The sequence below is a fragment of the Pimephales promelas genome, chromosome 20 (genome assembly GCF_988280905.1).
Source record: "Pimephales promelas chromosome 20, fPimPro1.hap1.1, whole genome shotgun sequence".
NCBI lineage: Eukaryota > Metazoa > Chordata > Actinopteri > Cypriniformes > Leuciscidae > Pimephales > Pimephales promelas.
The window spans coordinates 3,635,114-3,657,658 of record NC_142788.1 but is presented as its reverse complement, the minus strand read 5'-3'; positions in this window follow the sequence as shown (position 1 = coordinate 3,657,658).

The following is a 22,545-nucleotide window of genomic DNA, read 5'->3' as shown; positions in this document are numbered from 1 at the left end:
TTCCCAAATTCTGATAGAGGGCCATGAGACTTAGACCTGAGTGCAAAAATGGAGGCTCTAGCCCCTTCCAGAGCTGAGATATCGAAACTCAAATATTCGGCCCGAAAAAAAAACGACAGTGGTACCCCTTACGTTTTTTTTTTGGGCGAAAAATTAAGTTTCTCCAATCTTCCCAAATTCTGGTAGAGGGCCATGAGACTTAGACCTGAGTGCAAAAATGGAGGCTCTAGCCCCTTCCAGAGCTGAGATATCGAAACTCAAAAATTCGGCCCGAAAAAAAAACGACAGTGGTACCCCTTACGTTTTTTTTTTTGGGGCGAAAACTTAAGTTTCTCCAATCTTCCCAAATTCTGATAGAGGGCCATGAGACTTAGACCTGAGTGCAAAAATGGAGGCTCTAGCCCCTTCCAGAGCTGAGATATCGAAACTCAAAAATTCGGCCCGAAAAAAAAAACGACAGTGCTACCCCTTACGTTTTTTTTTTGGGCGAAAAATTAAGTTTCTCCAATATTCCCAAATTCTGATAGAGGGCCATGAGACTTAGACCTGAGTGCAAAAATGGAGGCTCTAGCCCCTTCCAGAGCTGAGATATCGAAACTCAAAAATTCGGCCCGAAAAAAAAAACGACAGTGGTACCCCTTACGTTTTTTTTGGGGGGGCGAAAAATTAAGTTTCTCCAATCTTCCCAAATTCTGATAGAGGGCCATGAGACTTAGACCTGAGTGAAAAAATGGAGGCTCTAGCCCCTTCCAGAGCTGAGATATCGAAACTTAAAAATTCGGCCCGAAAAAAAAACGACAGTGGTACCCCTTACGTTTTTTTTTTTGGGCGAAAAATTAAGTTTCTCCAATCTTCCCAAATTCTGATAGAGGGCCATGAGACTTAGACCTGAGTGCAAAAATGGAGGCTCTAGCCCCTTCCAGAGCTGAGATATCGAAACTCAAAAATTCGGCCCGAAAAAAAAACGACAGTGGTACCCCTTACGTTTTTTTTTTGGGGGGCGAAAAATTAAGTTTCTCCAATCTTCCCAAATTCTGATAGAGGGCCATGAGACTTAGACCTGAGTGAAAAAATGGAGGCTCTAGCCCCTTCCAGAGCTGAGATATCGAAACTCAAAAATTCGGCCCGAAAAAAAACTACAGTGGTACCCCTTACGTTTTTTTTTTTTGGGCGAAAAATTAAGTTTCTCCAATCTTCCCAAATTCTGATAGAGGGCCATGAGACTTAGACCTGAGTGCAAAAATGGAGGCTCTAGCCCCTTCCAGAGCAGAGATATCGAAACTCAAAAATTCGGCCCGAAAAAAAAACGACAGTGGTACCCCTTACGTTTTTTTTTTGGGCGAAAAATTAAGTTTCTCCAATCTTCCCAAATTCTGATAGAGGGCCATGAGACTTAGACCTGAGTGCAAAAATGGAGGCTCTAGCCCCTTCCAGAGCTGAGATATCGAAACTCAAAAATTCGGCCCGAAAAAAAAACGACAGTGGTACCCCTTACATTTTTTTTTTGGGGCGAAAAATTAAGTTTCTCCAATCTTCCCAAATTCTGATAGAGGGCCATGAGACTTAGACCTGAGTGCAAAAATGGAGGCTCTAGCCCCTTCCAGAGCTGAGATATCGAAACTCAAAAATTCGGCCCGAAAAAAAAAACGACAGTGGTACCCCTTACGTTTTTTTTTTTGGGCGAAAAATTAGGTTTCTCCAATCTTCCCAAATTCTGATAGAGGGCCATGAGACTTAGACCTGAGTGCAAAAATGGAGGCTCTAGCCCCTTCCAGAGCTGAGATATCGAAACTCAAAAATTCGGCCCGAAAAAAAAACGACAGTGGTACCCCTTACGTTTTTTTTTGGGCGAAAAATTAAGTTTCTCCAATCTTCCCAAATTCTGATAGAGGGCCATGAGACTTAGACCTGAGTGCAAAAATGGAGGCTCTAGCCCCTTCCAGAGCTGAGATATCGAAACTCAAAAATTCGGCCCGAAAAAAAAACGACAATGGTACCCCTTACGTTTTTTTTTTTTGGGCGAAAAATTAAGTTTCTCAAATCCTCACAAATTCTGGTAGAGGGCCATGAGACTTAGACCTGAGTGCAAAAATGGAGGCTCTAGACCCTTCCAGAGCTGAGATATCGAAACTCAAAAATTCGGCCCGAAAAAAAAACGACAGTGGTACCCCTTACGTTTTTTTTTTGGGGCGAAAAAATTAAGTTTCTCCAATCTTCCCAAATTCTGATAGAGGGCCATGAGACTTAGACCTGAGTGCAAAAATGGAGGCTCTAGCCCCTTCCAGAGCTGAGATATCGAAACTCAAAAATTCGGCCCGAAAAAAAAACGACAGTGGTACCCCTTACGTTTTTTTTGGGGGGGGCGAAAAATTAAGTTTCTCCAATCTTCCCAAATTCTGATAGAGGGCCATGAGACTTAGACCTGAGTGCAAAAATGGAGGCTCTAGCCCCTTCCAGAGCTGAGATATCGAAACTCAAAAATTCGGCCCGAAAAAAAAACCGACAGTGGTACCCCTTACGTGTTTTTTTTGGGCGAAAAATTAAGTTTCTCCAATCTTCCCAAATTCTGATAGAGGGCCATGAGACTTAGACCTGAGTGCAAAAATGGAGGCTCTAGCCCCTTCCAGAGCTGAGATATCGAAACTCAAAAATTCGGCCAGAAAAAAAAACGACAGTGGTACCCCTTACGTTTTTTTTTTGGGCGAAAAATGAAGTTTCTCCAATCCTCCCAAATTCTGATAGAGGGCCATGAGACTTAGACCTGAGTGCAAAAATGGAGGCTCTAGCCCCTTCCAGAGCTGAGATATCGAAACTCAAAAATTCGGCCCGAAAAAAAAACGACAGTGGTACCCCTTACGTTTTTTTTTTTGGGGCGAAAAATTAAGTTTCTCCAATTATCCCAAATTCTGATAGAGGGCCATGAGACTTAGACCTGAGTGCAAAAATGGAGGCTCTAGCCCCTTCCAGAGCTGAGATATCGAAACTCAAAAATTCAGCCCGAAAAAAAAACGACAGTGGTACCCCTTACGTTTTTTTTTTTGGGTGAAAAATTAAGTTTCTCCCATCTTCCCAAATTCTGATAGAGGGGCCATGAGACTTAGACCTGAGTGCAAAAATGGAGGCTCTAGCCCCTTCCAGAGCTGAGATATCGAAACTCAAAAATTCGGCCCAAAAAAAAAACGACAGTGGTACCCCTTACGTTTTTTTTTTTTTTGGGTGAAAAATTAAGTTTCTCCCATCTTCCCAAATTCTGATAGAGGGGCCATGAGACTTAGACCTGAGTGCAAAAATGGAGGCTCTAGCCCCTTCCAGAGCTGAGATATCGAAACTCAAAAATTCGGCCCGAAAAAAAAAACGACAGTGGTACCCCTTACGTTTTTTTTTTTGGGGCGAAAACTTAAGTTTCTCCAATCTTCCCAAATTCTGATAGAGGGCCATGAGACTTAGACCTGAGTGCAAAAATGGAGGCTCTAGCCCCTTCCAGAGCTGAGATATCGAAACTCAAAAATTCGGCCCGAAAAAAAAAAACGACAGTGCTACCCCTTACGTTTTTTTTTTGGGCGAAAAATTAAGTTTCTCCAATATTCCCAAATTCTGATAGAGGGCCATGAGACTTAGACCTGAGTGCAAAAATGGAGGCTCTAGCCCCTTCCAGAGCTGAGATATCGAAACTCAAAAATTCGGCCCGAAAAAAAAAACGACAGTGGTACCCCTTACGTTTTTTTTGGGGGGGCGAAAAATTAAGTTTCTCCAATCTTCCCAAATTCTGATAGAGGGCCATGAGACTTAGACCTGAGTGAAAAAATGGAGGCTCTAGCCCCTTCCAGAGCTGAGATATCGAAACTTAAAAATTCGGCCCGAAAAAAAAACGACAGTGGTACCCCTTACGTTTTTTTTTTTGGGCGAAAAATTAAGTTTCTCCAATCTTCCCAAATTCTGATAGAGGGCCATGAGACTTAGACCTGAGTGCAAAAATGGAGGCTCTAGCCCCTTCCAGAGCTGAGATATCGAAACTCAAAAATTCGGCCCGAAAAAAAAACGACAGTGGTACCCCTTACGTTTTTTTTTTGGGGGGCGAAAAATTAAGTTTCTCCAATCTTCCCAAATTCTGATAGAGGGCCATGAGACTTAGACCTGAGTGAAAAAATGGAGGCTCTAGCCCCTTCCAGAGCTGAGATATCGAAACTCAAAAATTCGGCCCGAAAAAAAACTACAGTGGTACCCCTTACGTTTTTTTTTTTTGGGCGAAAAATTAAGTTTCTCCAATCTTCCCAAATTCTGATAGAGGGCCATGAGACTTAGACCTGAGTGCAAAAATGGAGGCTCTAGCCCCTTCCAGAGCTGAGATATCGAAACTCAAAAATTCGGCCCGAAAAAAAAACGACAGTGGTACCCCTTACGTTTTTTTTTTGGGCGAAAAATTAAGTTTCTCCAATCTTCCCAAATTCTGATAGAGGGCCATGAGACTTAGACCTGAGTGCAAAAATGGAGGCTCTAGCCCCTTCCAGAGCTGAGATATCGAAACTCAAAAATTCGGCCCGAAAAAAAAACGACAGTGGTACCCCTTACATTTTTTTTTTGGGGCGAAAAATTAAGTTTCTCCAATCTTCCCAAATTCTGATAGAGGGCCATGAGACTTAGACCTGAGTGCAAAAATGGAGGCTCTAGCCCCTTCCAGAGCTGAGATATCGAAACTCAAAAATTCGGCCCGAAAAAAAAAACGACAGTGGTACCCCTTACGTTTTTTTTTTTGGGCGAAAAATTAGGTTTCTCCAATCTTCCCAAATTCTGATAGAGGGCCATGAGACTTAGACCTGAGTGCAAAAATGGAGGCTCTAGCCCCTTCCAGAGCTGAGATATCGAAACTCAAAAATTCGGCCCGAAAAAAAAACGACAGTGGTACCCCTTACGTTTTTTTTTGGGCGAAAAATTAAGTTTCTCCAATCTTCCCAAATTCTGATAGAGGGCCATGAGACTTAGACCTGAGTGCAAAAATGGAGGCTCTAGCCCCTTCCAGAGCTGAGATATCGAAACTCAAAAATTCGGCCCGAAAAAAAAACGACAATGGTACCCCTTACGTTTTTTTTTTTTGGGCGAAAAATTAAGTTTCTCAAATCCTCACAAATTCTGGTAGAGGGCCATGAGACTTAGACCTGAGTGCAAAAATGGAGGCTCTAGACCCTTCCAGAGCTGAGATATCGAAACTCAAAAATTCGGCCCGAAAAAAAAACGACAGTGGTACCCCTTACGTTTTTTTTTTGGGGCGAAAAAATTAAGTTTCTCCAATCTTCCCAAATTCTGATAGAGGGCCATGAGACTTAGACCTGAGTGCAAAAATGGAGGCTCTAGCCCCTTCCAGAGCTGAGATATCGAAACTCAAAAATTCGGCCCGAAAAAAAAACGACAGTGGTACCCCTTACGTTTTTTTTTGGGGGGGCGAAAAATTAAGTTTCTCCAATCTTCCCAAATTCTGATAGAGGGCCATGAGACTTAGACCTGAGTGCAAAAATGGAGGCTCTAGCCCCTTCCAGAGCTGAGATATCGAAACTCAAAAATTCGGCCAGAAAAAAAAACGACAGTGGTACCCCTTACGTTTTTTTTTTGGGCGAAAAATGAAGTTTCTCCAATCCTCCCAAATTCTGATAGAGGGCCATGAGACTTAGACCTGAGTGCAAAAATGGAGGCTCTAGCCCCTTCCAGAGCTGAGATATCGAAACTCAAAAATTCGGCCCGAAAAAAAAACGACAGTGGTACCCCTTACGTTTTTTTTTTTGGGGCGAAAAATTAAGTTTCTCCAATTATCCCAAATTCTGATAGAGGGCCATGAGACTTAGACCTGAGTGCAAAAATGGAGGCTCTAGCCCCTTCCAGAGCTGAGATATCGAAACTCAAAAATTCAGCCCGAAAAAAAAACGACAGTGGTACCCCTTATGTTTTTTTTTTGGGCGAAAAATTAAGTTTCTCCCATCTTCCCAAATTCTGATAGAGGGGCCATGAGACTTAGACCTGAGTGCAAAAATGGAGGCTCTAGCCCCTTCCAGAGCTGAGATATCGAAACTCAAAAATTCGGCCCAAAAAAAAAACGACAGTGGTACCCCTTACGTTTTTTTTTTTTTTGGGCGAAAAATTAAGTTTCTCCCATCTTCCCAAATTCTGATAGAGGGGCCATGAGACTTAGACCTGAGTGCAAAAATGGAGGCTCTAGCCCCTTCCAGAGCTGAGATATCGAAACTCAAAAATTCGGCCCAAAAAAAAAAACGACAGTGGTACCCCTTACGTTTTTTTTTTGGGGCGAAAAATTAAGTTTCTCCAATCTTCCCAAATTCTGATAGAGGGCCATGAGACTTAGACCTGAGTGCAAAAATGGAGGCTCTAGCCTCTTCCAGAGCTGAGATATCGAAACTCAAAAATTCGGCCCGAAAAAAAAACGACAGTGGTACCCCTTACGTTTTTTTTTTTGGGCGAAAAATTAAGTTTCTCCAATCTTCCCAAATTCTGATAGAGGGCCATGAGATTTAGACCTGAGTGCAAAAATGGAGGCTCTAGCCCCTTCCAGAGCTGAGATATCGAAACTCAAAAATTCGGCCCGAAAAAAAAACGACAGTGGTACCCCTTACGTTTTTTTTTTGGGCAAAAAATTAAGTTTCTCCAATCTTCCCAAATTCTGATAGAGGGCCATGAGACTTAGACCTGAGTGCAAAAATGGAGGCTCTAGCCCCTTCCAGAGCTGAGATATCGAAACTCAAAAATTCGGCCCGAAAAAAAAACCGACAGTGGTACCCCTTACGTGTTTTTTTTGGGCGAAAAATTAAGTTTCTCCAATCTTCCCAAATTCTGATAGAGGGCCATGAGACTTAGACCTGAGTGCAAAAATGGAGGCTCTAGCCCCTTCCAGAGCTGAGATATCGAAACTCAAAAATTCGGCCCGAAAAAAAAACGACAGTGGTACCCCTTACGTTTTTTTTTTGGGCGAAAAATTAAGTTTCTCCAATCTTCCCAAATTCTGATAGAGGGCCATGAGACTTAGACCTGAGTGCAAAAATGGAGGCTCTAGCCCCTTCCAGAGCTGAGATATCGAAACTCAAAAATTCGGCCCGAAAAAAAAAACGACAGTGGTACCCCTTACGTTTTTTTTTTGGGCAAAAAATTAAGTTTCTCCAATCTTCCCAAATTCTGATAGAGGGCCATGAGACTTAGACCTGAGTGCAAAAATGGAGGCTCTAGCCCCTTCCAGAGCTGAGATATCGAAACTCAAAAATTCGGCCCAAAAAAAAAAAACGACAGTGGTACCCCTTACGTTTTTTTTTGGGCGAAAAATGAAGTTTCTCCAATCCTCCCAAATTCTGGTAGAGGGCCATGAGACTTAGACCTGAGTGCAAAAATGGAGGCTCTAGCCCCTTCCAGAGCTGAGATATCGAAACTCAAAAATTCGGCCCGAAAAAAAACGACAGTTGGTACCCCTTACGTTTTTTTTTTGGGCGAAAAATTAAGTTTCTCCAATCTTCCCAAATTCTGATAGAGGGCCATGAGACTTAGACCTGAGTGCAAAAATGGAGGCTCTAGCCCCTTCCAGAGCTGAGATATCGAAACTCAAAAATTCGGCCCGAAAAAAAAACGACAGTGGTACCCCTTACGTTTTTTTTTTGGGGCGAAAAATTAAGTTTCTCCAATTATCCCAAATTCTGATAGAGGGCCATGAGACTTAGACCTGAGTGCAAAAATGGAGGCTCTAGCCCCTTCCAGAGCTGAGATATCGAAACTCAAAAATTCGGCCCGAAAAAAAATCGACAGTGGTACCCCTTACGTTTTTTTTTTTTTGGCGAAAAATTAAGTTTCTCCCATCTTCCCAAATTCTGATAGAGGGGCCATGAGACTTAGACCTGAGTGCAAAAATGGAGGCTCTAGCCCCTTCCAGAGCTGAGATATCGAAACTCAAAAATTCGGCCCAAAAAAAAAACGACAGTGGTACCCCTTACGTTTTTTTTTTTTTGGGCGAAAAATTAAGTTTCTCCCATCTTCCCAAATTCTGATAGAGGGCCATGAGACTTAGACCTGAGTGCAAAAATGGAGGCTCTAGCCCCTTCCAGAGCTGAGATATCGAAACTCAAAAATTCGGCCCGAAAAAAAAACGACAGTGGTACCCCTTACGTTTTTTTTTTGGGCGAAAAATTAAGTTTCTCCAATCCTCCCAAATTCTGGTAGAGGGCCATGAGACTTAGACCTGAGTGCAAAAATGGAGGCTCTAGCCCCTTCCAGAGTTGAGATATCGAAACTCAAAAATTCGGCCCGAAAAAAAACGACAGTGGTACCCCTTACGTTTTTTTTTTGGGGCGAAAAATTAAGTTTCTCCAATCTTCCCAAATTCTGATAGAGGGCCATGAGACTTAGACCTGAGTGCAAAAATGGAGGCTCTAGCCCCTTCCAGAGCTGAGATATCGAAACTCAAACAGTCGGCCCGAAAAAAAAACGACAGTGGTACCCCTTACGTTTTTTTTTGGGCGAAAAATTAAGTTTCTCCAATCTTCCCAAATTCTGATAGAGGGCCATGAGACTTAGACCTGAGTGCAAAAATGGAGGCTCTAGCCCCTTCCAGAGCTGAGATATCGAAACTCAAAAATTCGGCCCGAAAAAAAAAAACGACAGTGGTACCCCTTACGTTTTTTTTTTTGGGCGAAAAATTAAGTTTCTCCAATCTTCCCAAATTCTGATAGAGGGCCATGAGACTTAGACCTGAGTGCAAAAATGGAGGCTCTAGCCCCTTCCAGAGCTGAGATATCGAAACTCAAAAATTCGGCCCGAAAAAAAAACGACAGTTTTTTTTTTGGGCAAAAAATTAAGTTTCTCCAATCTTCCCAAATTCTGATAGAGGGCCATGAGACTTAGACCTGAGTGCAAAAATGGAGGCTCTAGCCCCTTCCAGAGCTGAGATATCGAAACTCAAAAATTCGGCCCGAAAAAAAACGACAGTGGTACCCCTTACGTTTTTTTTTTTGGGCGAAAAATTAAGTTTCTCCAATCTTCCCAAATTCTGATAGAGGGCCGTGAGACTTAGACCTGAGTGCAAAAATGGAGGCTCTAGCCCCTTCCAGAGCTGAGATATCGAAACTCAAAAATTCGGCCCGAAAAAAAACGACAGTGGTACCCCTTACGTTTTTTTTTTGGGCGAAAAATTAAGTTTCTCCAATCTTCCCAAATTCTGATAGAGGGCCATGAGACTTAGACCTGAGTGCAAAAATGGAGGCTCTAGCCCCTTCCAGAGCTGAGATATCGAAACTCAAAAATTCGGCCCGAAAAAAAAACGACAGTGGTACCCCTTACGTTTTTTTTTTGGGCGAAAAATTAAGTTTCTCCAATCTTCCCAAATTATGATAGAGGGTCATGAGACTTAGACCTGAGTGCAAAAATGGAGGCTCTAGCCCCTTCCAGAGCTGAGATATCGAAACTCAAAAATTCGGCCCGAAAAAAAAAACGACAGTGGTACCCCTTACGTTTTTTTTTTGGGCGAAAAATTAAGTTTCTCCAATCTTCCCAAATTCTGATAGAGGGCCATGAGACTTAGACCTGAGTGCAAAAATGGAGGCTCTAGCCCCTTCCAGAGCTGAGATATCGAAACTCAAAAATTCGGTCCGAAAAAAAAACGACAGTGGTACCCCTTACGTTTTTTTTTTGGGCGAAAAATTAAGTTTCTCCAATCTTCCCAAATTCTGATAGAGGGCCATGAGACTTAGACCTGAGTGCAAAAATGGAGGCTCTAGCCCCTTCCAGAGCTGAGATATCGAAACTCAAAAATTCGGCCCGAAAAAAAAACGACAGTGGTACCCCTTACGTTTTTTTGGGGGGGGCGAAAAATTAAGTTTCTCCAATCTTCCCAAATTCTGATAGAGGGCCATGAGACTTAGACCTGAGTGCAAAAATGGAGGCTCTAGCCCCTTCCAGAGCTGAGATATCGAAACTCAAAAATTCGGCCCGAAAAAAAACGACAGTGGTACCCCTTACGTTTTTTTTTTTGGGCGAAAAATTAAGTTTCTCCAATCTTCCCAAATTCTGATAGAGGGCCGTGAGACTTAGACCTGAGTGCAAAAATGGAGGCTCTAGCCCCTTCCAGAGCTGAGATATCGAAACTCAAAAATTCGGCCCGAAAAAAAACGACAGTGGTACCCCTTACGTTTTTTTTTTGGGCGAAAAATTAAGTTTCTCCAATCTTCCCAAATTCTGATAGAGGGCCATGAGACTTAGACCTGAGTGCAAAAATGGAGGCTCTAGCCCCTTCCAGAGCTGAGATATCGAAACTCAAAAATTCGGCCCGAAAAAAAAACGACAGTGGTACCCCTTACGTTTTTTTTTTGGGCGAAAAATTAAGTTTCTCCAATCTTCCCAAATTATGATAGAGGGTCATGAGACTTAGACCTGAGTGCAAAAATGGAGGCTCTAGCCCCTTCCAGAGCTGAGATATCGAAACTCAAAAATTCGGCCCGAAAAAAAAAACGACAGTGGTACCCCTTACGTTTTTTTTTTGGGCGAAAAATTAAGTTTCTCCAATCTTCCCAAATTCTGATAGAGGGCCATGAGACTTAGACCTGAGTGCAAAAATGGAGGCTCTAGCCCCTTCCAGAGCTGAGATATCGAAACTCAAAAATTCGGTCCGAAAAAAAAACGACAGTGGTACCCCTTACGTTTTTTTTTTGGGCGAAAAATTAAGTTTCTCCAATCTTCCCAAATTCTGATAGAGGGCCATGAGACTTAGACCTGAGTGCAAAAATGGAGGCTCTAGCCCCTTCCAGAGCTGAGATATCGAAACTCAAAAATTCGGCCCGAAAAAAAAACGACAGTGGTACCCCTTACGTTTTTTTTGGGGGGGCGAAAAATTAAGTTTCTCCAATCTTCCCAAATTCTGATAGAGGGCCATGAGACTTAGACCTGAGTGCAAAAATGGAGGCTCTAGCCCCTTCCAGAGCTGAGATATCGAAACTCAAAAATTCGGCCCGAAAAAAAAACGACAGTGGTACCCCTTACGTTTTTTTTTTTGGGCGAAAAATTAAGTTTCTCCAATCTTCCCAAATTCTGATAGAGGGCCATGAGACTTAGACCTGAGTGCAAAAATGGAGGCTCTAGCCCCTTCCAGAGCTGAGATATCGAAACTCAAAAATTCGGCCCGAAAAAAAAACGACAGTGGTACCCCTTACGTTTTTTTTTTTGGGCGAAAAATTAAGTTTCTCCAATCTTCCCAAATTCTGATAGAGGGCCATGAGACTTAGACCTGAGTGCAAAAATGGAGGCTCTAGCCCCTTCCAGAGCTGAGATATCGAAACTCAAAAATTCGGCCCGAAAAAAAAAACGACAGTGGTACCCCTTACGTTTTTTTTTGGGGGCGAAAAATTAAGTTTCTCCAATCTTCCCAAATTCTGATAGAGGGCCATGAGACTTAGACCTGAGTGCAAAAATGGAGGCTCTAGCCCCTTCCAGAGCTGAGATATCGAAACTCAAAAATTCGGCCCAAAAAAAAACGACAGTGGTACCCCTTACGTTTTTTTTTGGGCGAAAAATTAAGTTTCTCCAATCTTCCCAAATTCTGATAGAGGGCCATGAGACTTAGACCTGAGTGCAAAAATGGAGGCTCTAGCCCCTTCCAGAGCTGAGATATCGAAACTCAAAAATTCGGCCCGAAAAAAAACCGACAGTGGTACCCCTTACGTTTTTTTTTTGGGGCGAAAAATTAAATTTCTCCAATTATCCCAAATTCTGATAGAGGGCCATGAGACTTAGACCTGAGTGCAAAAATGGAGGCTCTAGCCCCTTCCAGAGCTGAGATATCGAAACTCAAAAATTCGGCCCGAAAAAAAAAACGACAGTGGTACCCCTTACGGTTTTTTTTTTTTGGGGAGAAAAATTAAGTTTCTCCCATCTTCCCAAATTCTGATAGAGGGGCCATGAGACTTAGACCTGAGTGCAAAAATGGAGGCTCTAGCCCCTTCCAGAGCTGAGATATCGAAACTCAAAAATTCGGTCCGAAAAAAAAACGACAGTGGTACCCCTTACGTTTTTTTTTTGGGCGAAAAATTAAGTTTCTCCAATCTTCCCAAATTCTGATAGAGGGCCATGAGACTTAGACCTGAGTGCAAAAATGGAGGCTCTAGCCCCTTCCAGAGCTGAGATATCGAAACTCAAAAATTCGGCCCGAAAAAAAAACGACAGTGGTACCCCTTACGTTTTTTTTGGGGGGGCGAAAAATTAAGTTTCTCCAATCTTCCCAAATTCTGATAGAGGGCCATGAGACTTAGACCTGAGTGCAAAAATGGAGGCTCTAGCCCATTCCAGAGCTGAGATATCGAAACTCAAAAATTCGGCCCGAAAAAAAACCGACAGTGGTACCCCTTACGTTTTTTTTTTTGGGCGAAAAATTAAGTTTCTCCAATCTTCCCAAATTCTGATAGAGGGCCATGAGACTTAGACCTGAGTGCAAAAATGGAGGCTCTAGCCCCTTCCAGAGCTGAGATATCGAAACTCAAAAATTCGGCCCGAAAAAAAAACGACAGTGGTACCCCTTACGTTTTTTTTTTTGGGCGAAAAATTAAGTTTCTCCAATCTTCCCAAATTCTGATAGAGGGCCATGAGACTTAGACCTGAGTGCAAAAATGGAGGCTCTAGCCCCTTCCAGAGCTGAGATATCGAAACTCAAAAATTCGGCCCGAAAAAAAAACGACAGTGGTACCCCTTACGTTTTTTTTTTGGGGCGAAAAATTAAGTTTCTCCAATCTTCCCAAATTCTGATAGAGGGCCATGAGACTTAGACCTGAGTGCAAAAATGGAGGCTCTAGCCCCTTCCAGAGCTGAGATATCAAAACTCAAAAATTCGGCCCAAAAAAAAACGACAGTGGTACCCCTTACGTTTTTTTTTTGGGCGAAAAATTAAGTTTCTCCAATCTTCCCAAATTCTGATAGAGGGCCATGAGACTTAGACCTGAGTGCAAAAATGGAGGCTCTAGCCCCTTCCAGAGCTGAGATATCGAAACTCAAAAATTCGGCCCGAAAAAAAACCGACAGTGGTACCCCTTACGTTTTTTTTTTGGGGCGAAAAATTAAATTTCTCCAATTATCCCAAATTCTGATAGAGGGCCATGAGACTTAGACCTGAGTGCAAAAATGGAGGCTCTAGCCCCTTCCAGAGCTGAGATATCGAAACTCAAAAATTCGGCCCGAAAAAAAAACGACAGTGGTACCCCTTACGTTTTTTTTTTTGGGGCGAAAAATTAAGTTTCTCCCATCTTCCCAAATTCTGATAGAGGGGCCATGAGACTTAGACCTGAGTGCAAAAATGGAGGCTCTAGCCCCTTCCAGAGCTGAGATATCGAAACTCAAAAATTCGGCCCAAAAAAAAAAAACGACAGTGGTACCCCTTACGTTTTTTTTTTGGGGCGAAAAATTAAGTTTCTCCAATCTTCCCAAATTCTGATAGAGGGCCATGAGACTTAGACCTGAGTGCAAAAATGGAGGCTCTAGCCCCTTCCAGAGCTGAGATATCGAAACTCAAAAATTCGGCCCGAAAAAAAAACGACAGTGGTACCCCTTACGTTTTTTTTTTGGGCAAAAAATTAAGTTTCTCCAATCTTCCCAAATTCTGATAGAGGGCCATGAGACTTAGACCTGAGTGCAAAAATGGAGGCTCTAGCCCCTTCCAGAGCTGAGATATCGAAACTCAAAAATTCGGCCCGAAAAAAAAACCGACAGTGGTACCCCTTACGTGTTTTTTTTGGGCGAAAAATTAAGTTTCTCCAATCTTCCCAAATTCTGATAGAGGGCCATGAGACTTAGACCTGAGTGCAAATATGGAGGCTCTAGCCCCTTCCAGAGCTGAGATATCGAAACTCAAAAATTCGGCCCGAAAAAAAAACGACAGTGGTACCCCTTACGTTTTTTTTTTGGGCGAAAAATTAAGTTTCTCCAATCTTCCCAAATTCTGATAGAGGGCCATGAGACTTAGACCTGAGTGCAAAAATGGAGGCTCTAGCCCCTTCCAGAGCTGAGATATCGAAACTCAAAAATTCGGCCAGAAAAAAAAAACGACAGTGGTACCCCTTACGTTTTTTTTTTGGGCGAAAAATGAAGTTTCTCCAATCCTCCCAAATTCTGGTAGAGGGCCATGAGACTTAGACCTGAGTGCAAAAATGGAGGCTCTAGCCCCTTCCAGAGCTGAGATATCGAAACTCAAAAATTCGGCCCGAAAAAAAACGACAGTTGGTACCCCTTACGTTTTTTTTTTTGGGCGAAAAATTAAGTTTCTCCAATCTTCCCAAATTCTGATAGAGGGCCATGAGACTTAGACCTGAGTGCAAAAATGGAGGCTCTAGCCCCTTCCAGAGCTGAGATATCGAAACTCAAAAATTCGGCCCGAAAAAAAAACGACAGTGGTACCCCTTACGTTTTTTTTTTTGGGGCGAAAAATTAAGTTTCTCCAATTATCCCAAATTCTGATAGAGGGCCATGAGACTTAGACCTGAGTGCAAAAATGGAGGCTCTAGCCCCTTCCAGAGCTGAGATATCGAAACTCAAAAATTCGGCCCGAAAAAAAAACGACAGTGGTACCCCTTACGTTTTTTTTTTTGGGCGAAAAATTAAGTTTCTCCCATCTTCCCAAATTCTGATAGAGGGGCCATGAGACTTAGACCTGAGTGCAAAAATGGAGGCTCTAGCCCCTTCCAGAGCTGAGATATCGAAACTCAAAAATTCGGCCCAAAAAAAAAACGACAGTGGTACCCCTTACGTTTTTTTTTTTTTGGGCGAAAAATTAAGTTTCTCCCATCTTCCCAAATTCTGATAGAGGGGCCATGAGACTTAGACCTGAGTGCAAAAATGGAGGCTCTAGCCCCTTCCAGAGCTGAGATATCGAAACTCAAAAATTCGGCCCAAAAAAAAAAAACGACAGTGGTACCCCTTACGTTTTTTTTTTGGGGCGAAAAATTAAGTTTCTCCAATCTTCCCAAATTCTGATAGAGGGCCATGAGACTTAGACCTGAGTGCAAAAATGGAGGCTCTAGCCTCTTCCAGAGCTGAGATATCGAAACTCAAAAATTCGGCCCGAAAAAAAAACGACAGTGGTACCCCTTACGTTTTTTTTTTTGGGCGAAAAATTAAGTTTCTCCAATCTTCCCAAATTCTGATAGAGGGCCATGAGATTTAGACCTGAGTGCAAAAATGGAGGCTCTAGCCCCTTCCAGAGCTGAGATATCGAAACTCAAAAATTCGGCCCGAAAAAAAAAACGACAGTGGTACCCCTTACGTTTTTTTTTTGGGCAAAAAATTAAGTTTCTCCAATCTTCCCAAATTCTGATAGAGGGCCATGAGACTTAGACCTGAGTGCAAAAATGGAGGCTCTAGCCCCTTCCAGAGCTGAGATATCGAAACTCAAAAATTCGGCCCGAAAAAAAAACCGACAGTGGTACCCCTTACGTGTTTTTTTTGGGCGAAAAATTAAGTTTCTCCAATCTTCCCAAATTCTGATAGAGGGCCATGAGACTTAGACCTGAGTGCAAAAATGGAGGCTCTAGCCCCTTCCAGAGCTGAGATATCGAAACTCAAAAATTCGGCCCGAAAAAAAAACGACAGTGGTACCCCTTACGTTTTTTTTTTGGGCGAAAAATTAAGTTTCTCCAATCTTCCCAAATTCTGATAGAGGGCCATGAGACTTAGACCTGAGTGCAAAAATGGAGGCTCTAGCCCCTTCCAGAGCTGAGATATCGAAACTCAAAAATTCGGCCCGAAAAAAAAACGACAGTGGTACCCCTTACGTTTTTTTTTTTGGGCAAAAAATTAAGTTTCTCCCATCTTCCCAAATTCTGATAGAGGGGCCATGAGACTTAGACCTGAGTGCAAAAATGGAGGCTCTAGCCCCTTCCAGAGCTGAGATATCGAAACTCAAAAATTCGGCCCAAAAAAAAAAAACGACAGTGGTACCCCTTACGTTTTTTTTTTGGGGCGAAAAATTAAGTTTCTCCAATCTTCCCAAATTCTGATAGAGGGCCATGAGACTTAGACCTGAGTGCAAAAATGGAGGCTCTAGCCTCTTCCAGAGCTGAGATATCGAAACTCAAAAATTCGGCCCGAAAAAAAAACGACAGTGGTACCCCTTACGTTTTTTTTTTTGGGCGAAAAATTAAGTTTCTCCAATCTTCCCAAATTCTGATAGAGGGCCATGAGATTTAGACCTGAGTGCAAAAATGGAGGCTCTAGCCCCTTCCAGAGCTGAGATATCGAAACTCAAAAATTCGGCCCGAAAAAAAAACGACAGTGGTACCCCTTACGTTTTTTTTTTGGGCAAAAAATTAAGTTTCTCCAATCTTCCCAAATTCTGATAGAGGGCCATGAGACTTAGACCTGAGTGCAAAAATGGAGGCTCTAGCCCCTTCCAGAGCTGAGATATCGAAACTCAAAAATTCGGCCCGAAAAAAAAACCGACAGTGGTACCCCTTACGTGTTTTTTTTGGGCGAAAAATTAAGTTTCTCCAATCTTCCCAAATTCTGATAGAGGGCCATGAGACTTAGACCTGAGTGCAAAAATGGAGGCTCTAGCCCCTTCCAGAGCTGAGATATCGAAACTCAAAAATTCGGCCCGAAAAAAAAACGACAGTGGTACCCCTTACGTTTTTTTTTTGGGCGAAAAATTAAGTTTCTCCAATCTTCCCAAATTCTGATAGAGGGCCATGAGACTTAGACCTGAGTGCAAAAATGGAGGCTCTAGCCCCTTCCAGAGCTGAGATATCGAAACTCAAAAATTCGGCCCGAAAAAAAACGACAGTGGTACCCCTTACGTTTTTTTTTTTTTGGGCGAAAAATTAAGTTTCTCCAATCTTCCCAAATTCTGATAGAGGGCCATGAGACTTAGACCTGAGTGCAAAAATGGAGGCTCTAGCCCCTTCCAGAGCTGAGATATCGAAACTCAAAAATTCGGCCCGAAAAAAAAACGACAGTGGTACCCCTTACGTTTTTTTTTTTGGGCGAAAAATTAAGTTTCTCCCATCTTCCCAAATTTTGATAGAGGGGCCATGAGACTTAGACCTGAGTGCAAAAATGGAGGCTCTAGCCCCTTCCAGAGCTGAGATATCGAAACTCAAAAATTCGGCCCAAAAAAAAAACGACAGTGGTACCCCTAACGTTTTTTTTGGGGGCGAAAAATTAAGTTTCTCCAATCTTCCCAAATTCTGATAGAGGGCCATGAGACTTAGACCTGAGTGCAAAAATGGAGGCTCTAGCCCCTTCCAGAGCTGAGATATCGAAACTCAAAAATTCGGCCCGAAAAAAAAACGACAGTGGTACCCCTTACGTTTTTTTTTTTTGGGCGAAAAATTAAGTTTCTCCAATCTTCCCAAATTCTGATAGAGGGCCATGAGACTTAGACCTGAGTGCAAAAATGGAGGCTCTAGCCCCTTCCAGAGCTGAGATATCGAAACTCAAAAATTCGGCCCGAAAAAAAAACGACAGTGGTACCCCTTACGTTTTTTTTTTTGGGCAAAAAATTAAGTTTCTCCAATCTTCCCAAATTCTGATAGAGGGCCATGAGACTTAGACCTGAGTGCAAAAATGGAGGCTCTAGCCCCTTCCAGAGCTGAGATATCGAAACTCAAAAATTCGGCCCGAAAAAAAAACCGACAGTGGTACCCCTTACGTGTTTTTTTTGGGCGAAAAATTAAGTTTCTCCAATCTTCCCAAATTCTGATAGAGGGCCATGAGACTTAGACCTGAGTGCAAAAATGGAGGCTCTAGCCCCTTCCAGAGCTGAGATATCGAAACTCAAAAATTCGGCCAGAAAAAAAAACGACAGTGGTACCCCTTACGTTTTTTTTTTTGGGCGAAAAATGAAGTTTCTCCAATCCTCCCAAATTCTGGTAGAGGGCCATGAGACTTAGACCTGAGTGCAAAAATGGAGGCTCTAGCCCCTTCCAGAGCTGAGATATCGAAACTCAAAAATTCGGCCCGAAAAAAAACGACAGTTGGTACCCCTTACGTTTTTTTTTTTGGGCGAAAAATTAAGTTTCTCCAATCTTCCCAAATTCTGATAGAGGGCCATGAGACTTAGACCTGAGTGCAAAAATGGAGGCTCTAGCCCCTTCCAGAGCTGAGATATCGAAACTCAAAAATTCGGCCCGAAAAAAAAACGACAGTGGTACCCCTTACGTTTTTTTTTTTGGGGCGAAAAATTAAGTTTCTCCAATTATCCCAAATTCTGATAGAGGGCCATGAGACTTAGACCTGAGTGCAAAAATGGAGGCTCTAGCCCCTTCCAGAGCTGAGATATCGAAACTCAAAAATTCAGCCCGAAAAAAAAACGACAGTGGTACCCCTTACGTTTTTTTTTTTGGGCGAAAAATTAAGTTTCTCCCATCTTCCCAAATTCTGATAGAGGGGCCATGAGACTTAGACCTGAGTGCAAAAATGGAGGCTCTAGCCCCTTCCAGAGCTGAGATATCGAAACTCAAAAATTCGGCCCAAAAAAAAAACGACAGTGGTACCCCTTACGTTTTTTTTTTTTTGGGCGAAAAATTAAGTTTCTCCCATCTTCCCAAATTCTGATAGAGGGGCCATGAGACTTAGACCTGAGTGCAAAAATGGAGGCTCTAGCCCCTTCCAGAGCTGAGATATCGAAACTCAAAAATTCGGCCCAAAAAAAAAAAACGACAGTGGTACCCCTTACGTTTTTTTTTTGGGGCGAAAAATTAAGTTTCTCCAATCTTCCCAAATTCTGATAGAGGGCCATGAGACTTAGACCTGAGTGCAAAAATGGAGGCTCTAGCCCCTTCCAGAGCTGAGATATCGAAACTCAAAAATTCGGCCCAAAAAAAAACGACAGTGGTACCCCTTACGTTTTTTTTTTTTGGGCGAAAAATTAAGTTTCTCCAATCTTCCCAAATTCTGATAGAGGGCCATGAGACTTAGACCTGAGTGCAAAAATGGAGGCTCTAGCCCCTTCCAGAGCTGAGATATCGAAACTCAAAAATTCGGCCCGAAAAAAAAACGACAGTGGTACCCCTTACGTTTTTTTTTGGGCGAAAAATTAAGTTTCTCCAATCTTCCCAAATTCTGATAGAGGGCCATGAGACTTAGACCTGAGTGCAAAAATGGAGGCTCTAGCCCCTTCCAGAGCTGAGATATCGAAACTCAAAAATTCGGCCCAAAAAAAAACGACAGTGGTACCCCTTACGTTTTTTTTTTTTGGGCGAAAAATTAAGTTTCTCCAATCTTCCCAAATTCTGATAGAGGGCCATGAGACTTAGACCTGAGTGCAAAAATGGAGGCTCTAGCCCCTTCCAGAGCTGAGATATCGAAACTCAAAAATTCGGCCCGAAAAAAAAACGACAGTGGTACCCCTTACGTTTTTTTTTTTGGGGCGAAAAATTAAGTTTCTCCAATTATCCCAAATTCTGATAGAGGGCCATGAGACTTAGACCTGAGTGCAAAAATGGAGGCTCTAGCCCCTTCCAGAGCTGAGATATCGAAACTCAAAAATTCGGCCCGAAAAAAAAACAACAGTGGTACCCCTTACGTTTTTTTTTTTGGGCAAAAAATTAAGTTTCTCCCATCTTCCCAAATTCTGATAGAGGGGCCATGAGACTTAGACCTGAGTGCAAAAATGGAGGCTCTAGCCCCTTCCAGAGCTGAGATATCGAAACTCAAAAATTCGGCCCAAAAAAAAAACGACAGTGGTACCCCTTACGTTTTTTTGGGGGGCGAAAAATTAAGTTTCTCCAATCTTCCCAAATTCTGATAGAGGGCCATGAGACTTAGACCTGAGTGCAAAAATGGAGGCTCTAGCCCCTTCCAGAGCTGAGATATCGAAACTCAAAAATTCGGCCCGAAAAAAAAACGACAGTGGTACCCCTTACGTTTTTTTTTTTTGGGCGAAAAATTAAGTTTCTCCAATCTTCCCAAATTCTGATAGAGGGCCATGAGACTTAGACCTGAGTGCAAAAATGGAGGCTCTAGCCCCTTCCAGAGCTGAGATATCGAAACTCAAAAATTCGGCCCGAAAAAAAAAACGACAGTGGTACCCCTTACGTTTTTTTTTTTGGGGCGAAAAATTAAGTTTCTCCAATCTTCCCAAATTCTGATAGAGGGCCATGAGACTTAGACCTGAGTGCAAAAATGGAGGCTCTAGCCCCTTCCAGAGCTGAGATATCGAAACTCAAAAATTCGGCCCGAAAAAAAAAACGACAGTGGTACCCCTTACGTTTTTTTTGGGGCGAAAAATTAAGTTTCTCCAATCTTCCCAAATTCTGATAGAGGGCCATGAGACTTAGACCTGAGTGCAAAAATGGAGGCTCTAGCCCCTTCCAGAGCTGAGATATCGAAACTCAAAAATTCGGCCCGAAAAAAAAACGACAGTGGTACCCCTTACGTTTTTTTTTTTGGGCGAAAAATTAAGTTTCTCCAATCTTCCCAAATTCTGATAGAGGGCCATGAGACTTAGACCTGAGTGCAAAAATGACGGCTCTAGCCCCTTCCAGAGCTGAGATATCGAAACTCAAAAATTCGGCCCGAAAAAAAAACGACAGTGGTACCCCTTAAGTTTTTTTTTTTGGGGGCGAAAAAAATTAAGTTTCTCCAATCTTCCCAAATTCTGATAGAGGGCCATGAGACTTAGACCTGAGTGCAAAAATGGAGGCTCTAGCCCCTTCCAGAGCTGAGATATCGAAACTCAAAAATTCGGCCCGAAAAAAAAACGACAGTGGTACCCCTTACGTTTTTTTTTGGGGGGCGAAAAATTAAGTTTCTCCAATCTTCCCAAATTCTGATAGAGGGCCATGAGACTTAGACCTGAGTGCAAAAATGGAGGCTCTAACCCCTTCCAGAGCTGAGATATCGAAACTCAAAAATTCGGCCCGAAAAAAAAACGACAGTGGTACCCCTTACGTTTTTTTTTTTTGGGCGAAAAATTAAGTTTCTCCAATCTTCCCAAATTCTGATAGAGGGCCATGAGACTTAGGCCTGAGTGCAAAAATGGAGGCTCTAGCCCCTTCCAGAGCTGAGATATCGAAACTCAAAAATTCGGCCCGAAAAAAAAACGAAAGTGGTACCCCTTACGTTTTTTTTTTGGGCGAAAAATTAAGTTTCTCCAATGTTCCCAAATTCTGATAGAGGGCCATGAGACTTAGACCTGAGTGCAAAAATGGAGGCTCTAGCCCATTCCAGAGCTGAGATATCGAAACTCAAAAATTCGTCCCGAAAAAAAAACGACAGTGGTACCCCTTACGTTTTTTTTTTTTTTTGGGCGAAAAATTAAGTTTCTCCAATCTTCCCAAATTCTGATAGAGGGCCATGAGACTTAGACCTGAGTGCAAAAATGGAGGCTCTAGCCCCTTCCAGAGCTGAGATATCGAAACTCAAAAATTCGGCCCGAAAAAAAAAATGACAGTGGTACCCCTTACATTTTTTTTTTGGGCGAAAAATTAAGTTTCTCCAATCTTCCCAAATTCTGATAGAGGGCCATGAGACTTAGACCTGAGTGCAAAAATGGAGGCCCTAGCCCCTTCCAGAGCTGAGATATCGAAACTCAAAAATTCGGCCCGAAAAAAAAAACGACAGTGGTACCCCTTACGTTTTTTTTTTGGGCGAAAAATTACGTTTCTCCAATCTTCCCAAATTCTGATAGAGGGCCATGAGACTTAGACCTGAGTGCAAAAATGGAGGCTCTAGCCCCTTTCAGAGCTGAGATATTGAAACTCAAAAATTCGGCCCGAAAAAAAAAACGACAGTGGTACCCCTTACGTTTTTTTTTTTGGGCGAAAAATTACGTTTCTCCAATCTTCCCAAATTCTGATAGAGGGCCATGAGACTTAGACCTGAGTGCAAAAATGGAGGCTCTAGCCCCTTCCAGAGCTGAGATATCGAAACTCAAAAATTCGTCCTGAAAAAAAAACGACAGTGGTACCCCTTACGTTTTTTTTTTTTTGGGCGAAAAATTAAGTTTCTCCAATCTTCCCAAATTCTGATAGAGGGCCATGAGACTTAGACCTGAGTGCAAAAATGGAGGCTCTAGCCCCTTCCAGAGCTGAGATATCGAAACTCAAAAATTCGGCCCGAAAAAAAAAACGACAGTGGTACCCCTTACTTTTTTTTTTTTGGGCGAAAAATTAAGTTTCTCCAATCTTCCCAAATTCTGATAGAGGGCCATGAGACTTAGACCTGAGTGCAAAAATGGAGGCTCTAGCCCCTTCCAGAGCTGAGATATCGAAACTCAAAAATTCGGCCCGAAAAAAAAAACGACAGTGGTACCCCTTACGTTTTTTTTTGGGCGAAAAATTAAGTTTCTCCAATCTTCCCAAATTCTGATAGAGGGCCATGAGACTTAGACCTGAGTGCAAAAATGGAGGCTCTAGCCCCTTCCAGAGCTGAGATATCGAAACTCAAAAATTCGGCCCGAAAAAAAAAACGACAGTGGTACCCCTTACGTTTTTTTTGGGGGGGCGAAAAATTAAGTTTCTCCAATCTTCCCAAATTCTGATAGAGGGCCATGAGACTTAGACCTGAGTGCAAAAATGGAGGCTCTAGCCCCTTCCA